This window comes from Triticum aestivum, chromosome 6A, assembly GCF_018294505.1.
Source record: "Triticum aestivum cultivar Chinese Spring chromosome 6A, IWGSC CS RefSeq v2.1, whole genome shotgun sequence".
NCBI classification, from domain to species: domain Eukaryota; kingdom Viridiplantae; phylum Streptophyta; class Magnoliopsida; order Poales; family Poaceae; genus Triticum; species Triticum aestivum.
In genome coordinates this window covers 596,163,718-596,169,138 of record NC_057809.1, presented here as the reverse complement: position 1 = coordinate 596,169,138, position 5,421 = coordinate 596,163,718, and positions in this window count along the sequence as shown.

The window sequence follows — 5,421 nt, the reverse complement described above, 5'->3', positions numbered from 1 at the left end:
GACGGCCCACAGATTCGCCGGAGTGGCGAGAAAATTGTAGCAACTCATCTTCAGCCCCTCACAACGGTGCTTCTCCGGCAAGTGCCAGTATGGTCGCCACTGTGCCGACATGGACGTACTCACACAGCTTCTCCTCACACATGGCCTTGAGACGCTCCATGCCGTACCTGTCCGCCTCGAAGAGAAGATGCTGGCACGTCACGCTTTCATCTTTCTTGCTAATCGTCTCTGGCAACGAGTCGGTGTACATGAAATAGATAAACGCCTTGAACGCCTTGGCCTCTATGTCTCCTATGTGCACGACAGTACCGTTGGTGATGGCATTCATCGGTGCGGGTGCGAGGAGCTCGGCTGCGAAGACGGGCGAGCGTGCCGGGAGCAAGCACCGGTGCGCCGCGACGGTCTCGCCGCCGATCTTGAACACTACGTCAGCGCCATTCTTGGTCTCCAGGAGCTCGGCCAGGTGCTGGAGAATATTGCTGGGGGGCACGGAGACCAGAGGCGTGGTGTCCCTGACGCGGCATCCTTTGACGACCGCGATGTTGCATCGGATGGTGAATGAGTCGTTCTTGAGATGCTGGGATCTCTTCATGTCCTCCGCTCTAATGAAGGTCGCGTAGGTCGAGCCGTTTTCCCTGGTATAGTATCCCATCTTAGCGAACGACAGCCACGCAGCTTGCTCCGCCTCCTCTTTCGCCTCGCTGGCGAGGCAGAAGCAGTGCTTCATCTTCACGGGGGCCTTAACATCTTCGTCGAGGAGTAGACCGAGGGATACGTGGTCCGCGTAGGCCGCGTCCACGCCGTTTGGGAAGTAGGTGACGCACCAGTTGTGGCCGCCGACTTGGAAGGGCGGCGACCTGCAGTAGTTCCCGGTGGGATGGCCATCGATGGTGATGGAGTAGCCATCGATGGTGTAAGTGTGGTGGCCGCTCTCCGTGCGGCCAACGATGACGGAGCTCGACCGCTTGCCGGTGGACAACATTGTGGACCTGCTCGACCTCAACCGGTTCTTGCCGATGGACAAGATTAATCGGCGATCGATCGATTTGACCTGCTACTCGGTGGAATTAGTAGCTGAAAAGGTTTGTGCAACTGCGATGCCTCTAGTTTGCCGCTGCACGATTCGGTAGATCAAAGAGCTATATATGCGAGTCAAGTCCGAGTCAAATTAAACGTACGCGTAGGTATTCCTTTCCTTTCGACGCTTAGGTTAGCTATTCTTTATAGTATTTCGAGAGAAAAATATATATTCTATAGTACTAGTACCAAAATTAGTGTTTTTTTAACACAGTACGTACCCAAATGCTCATACATCCACACATACACTTGTCCCTATAAACGAGTGCACGCACACCATGTCCCTGTAAGCACCTCCGAGAGACTTAGTCGGCACATCATTTTGAGATTCATGAAGTCGTCACAGACACCTTCGTAGTCGACAGAAACGTCTTTTCTCACCGAACGCACATCGCTAGATGGCTTGAAATAAATTCAGACTTTGGGTATGAGCATTTGGGTATATACTCTGCGAGGACTATACGTATATTCTTAGTCGGCACTCCATTTTCGCTTTCACCGGAGTCTCGACATCTTCATCAAGGACTAAAGCGAGGGTTATATACCACTAGTAGAAAAGGGGGCAACGCTCCAGGCCGGGTCAGCCCATTAGTCCCGGTTCAGTTCAGAACCGGGACCAATGGGGGCATTGGATCCGGTTCGTGAGCCTAGAGGGCCGGCCGGGCCACGTGGACCATTGGTCCCGGTTGGTGGGACGAACCGGGACCAATGGGCCTCGCTCCTGGCCCACCATCATTGGTCCTGGTTGGTGGCTTGAACCGGGACCAAAGGCTCCCCTTTAGTCCCGGTTCATGCCACCAACCGGGACCAATGAGGTGATTATATATACCCCCTCATATAAGAGCAGAGCACACTGCTCTGTTTTTTTCTGGCCGAGGGGGAGAGGGCTTGGTGGTGCTCTAGCTCACCTCCTATGCACACAAGGTATTCGATGGAATGTCCGAGCCAGACTACTTAAGCTTTCTCCTCTCCAAGCTCGACCTCCAAGCTCCATTTTCCTTAATATTTGTCTAGATTTAGCGGTCCGTCATGCCCCGTCCCCGTCTTCACCGCCGTCGATCACCCGCGCCGAGCTCATCGCCGGCACCACCGTGGTGAGCCTCTTGTTCTTATCTTCTTTCTGAAAGGAAAAATATTCTTACTTGTATGTTTAAATAGATACTTGTATTATTTTCTTACTTTTATTATTGCATCTTATATAGTGTGATGGTTTTGGTATCCGCCCCCATCGGCCCTCGTCCTGTCTACGATTCGGATGTGGTATATATATTATCTTTATAACTATTGGTTCATTTATTGTTTATGAAAATTATGCCGACCAACGTGACATAGATTTTATTTATGTAGGATGTATGTGAATCGGAAATTCCAACCGACCCTATTGTCGAGAGGTTAAATTTAGTTGAAGAAGAAAACAATTTGTTGAAGGAAAAAATAAAAAAATTGAGGAGGAGAAGATGATATTGGAGTTGCATGTTGCGGATGTCGTCGATGATCACAAGATCAAGATGGATGCAATGCGCTTGAAGATTAGAAAGATTAGAAAATATGCCATTCATACCGAGGCTTGGTATCATTATGCCGTTGGATCAATTGTTACCTTGGTTGCGATTATGATCGCATTTGTTTTCGCATTGAAATGTTTTACATAGTTTCAATGTATGGTTTAATTAATTAGATGCTCTGGAGAGCTATATGTTGTTAGATGAGAACTATGTATGTACTTTGGTTTTAATGTGATGATGAACTTCTATTAATTTGGACACTTAATTATATATAATGCACGCAGATGAACCGGCAATGGATGTACGGTGACAGACACACCTCCGAGTACATTAAGGGCGTGCATGAGTTTCTCGATGCGGCTGAGGCAAACAAGCAGAATGGTTTTATGTGTTGTCCATGCACTGAATGTGGGAATACGAGGTCTTACTCTAACCGGAAAATCCTTCACTCCCACCTGCTTTACAAGGGTTTCATGCCACACTATAATGTTTGGACGAGGCACGGAGAAATAGGGGTTATGATGGAAGACGGCGAAGAAGAAGAGTACGATGACAACTATGTGCCCCCTGAATACGGTGATGCTGCAACGGGGGGAGCTGGTGAAGATCAAGAGGAACCAGACGATGTGCCCAATGATGCTGCAACGGGTGAAGCTGCTGAAGATCAAGAGGAACCAGACGATGTGCCCGATGATGATGATCTCCGCCGGGTCATTGTCGATGCAAGGACGCAATGCGAAAGTCAAAAGGAGAAGCTGAAGTTCGATCGCATGTTAGAGGATCACAAAAAAGGGTTGTACCCCAATTGCGAAGATGGCAACACAAAGCTCGGTACCGTACTGGAATTGCTGCAGTGGAAGGCAGAGAATGCTGTGGCTGACAAAGGATTTGAGAAGCTACTGAAAATATTGAAGAAGAAGCTTCCAAAGGATAACGAATTGCCCGACAGTACATACGCAGCAAAGAAGGTCGTATGCCCTCTAGGATTGGAGGTGGAGAAGATACATGCATGCCCTAATGACTGCATCCTCTACCGCGGTGCATACAAGGATCTGAACGCATGCCCGGTATGCGGTGCATTGCGGTATAAGATCAGACGAGATGACCCTGGTGATGTTGACGGCGAGCCCCCCAGGAAGAGGGTTCCTGCGAAGGTGATGTGGTATGCTCCTATAATACCACGGTTGAAACGTCTGTTCAGAAACGAAGAGCATGCCAAGTTGATGCGATGGCACAGTGAGGACCGGAAGAAAGACGGGAAGTTGAGAGCACCCGCTGACGGGTCGCAGTGGAGAAAAATCGAGAGAAAGTACTGGGATGAGTTTGCAAAGGACCCAAGGAATGTATGGTTTGCTTTAAGCGCGGATGGCATTAATCCTTTCGGGGAGCAGAGCAGCAATCACAGCACCTGGCCCGTGACTCTATGTATGTATAACCTTCCTCCTTGGATGTGCATGAAGCGGAAGTTCATTATGATGCCAGTTCTCATCCAAGGCCCTAAGCAACCCGGCAACGACATTGATGTGTACCTAAGGCCATTAGTTGAAGAACTTTTACAGCTGTGGAATGGAAACGGTGTACGTACGTGGGATGAGCACAGACAGGAGGAATTTAACCTAAAGGCGTTGCTGTTCGTGACCATCAACGATTGGCCCGCTCTCAGTAACCTTTCAGGACAGACAAACAAAGGATACCACGCATGCACGCACTGTTTAGATGACACTGAAAGTATATACCTGGACAAATGCAGGAAGAATGTGTACCTGGGCCATCGTCGATTTCTTCCGACCAACCATCAATGTCGAAAGAAAGGCAAGCATTTCAAAGGCGAGGCAGATCACCGGAAGAAGCCCGCCATGCGTACCGGTGATCACGTACTTGCTATGGTCAATGATTTACACGTAATCTTTGGAAAGGGTCCCGGCGGACTAGCTGTTCCGAATGACGCTGAGGGACACGCACCCATGTGGAAGAAGAAATCTATATTTTGGGACCTACCCTACTGGAAAGACCTAGAGGTCCGCTCTTCAATCGACGTGATGCACGTGACGAAGAACCTTTGCGTGAACCTGCTAGGCTTCTTGGGCGTGTATGGGAAGACAAAAGATACACCTGAGGCACGGGAGGACCTGCAACGTTTGCACGAAAAAGACGGCATGCCTCCGAAGCAGTATAAAGGTCCTGCCAGCTACGCTCTTACGAAAGAAGAGAAAGAAATCTTCTTTGAATGCCTGCTCAGTATGAAGGTCACGACTGGCTTCTCGTCGAATATAAAGGGAATAATAAATATGCCAGAGAAAAAGTTTCAGAACCTAAAGTCTCATGACTGCCACGTGATTATGACGCAACTGCTTCCGGTTGCATTGAGGGGGCTTCTACCGGAAAACGTCCGATTAGCCATTGTGAAGCTATGTGCATTCCTCAATGCAATCTCTCAGAAGGTGATCGATCCAGAAATCGTACCAAGGCTAAGGAGTGATGTGGCGCAATGTCTTGTCAGTTTCGAGCTGGTGTTCCCACCATCCTTCTTCAATATCATGACGCACGTCCTAGTTCATCTAGTCGACGAGATTGTCATCCTGGGGCCCGTATTTCTACACAATATGTTCCCCTTTGAGAGGTTCATGGGAGTCCTAAAGAAATATGTCCGTAACCGCGCTAGGCCAGAAGGAAGCATCTCCATGGGCCATCAAACAGAGGATGTTATCGGGTTTTGTGTTGACTTCATTCCTGGCCTTAAGAAGATAGGTCTCCCTAAATCGCGGTATGAGGGGAGACTGACTGGAAAAGGCACTCTTGGAAGTGACTCAATAATATGCAGGGACGGATATTCTTGGTC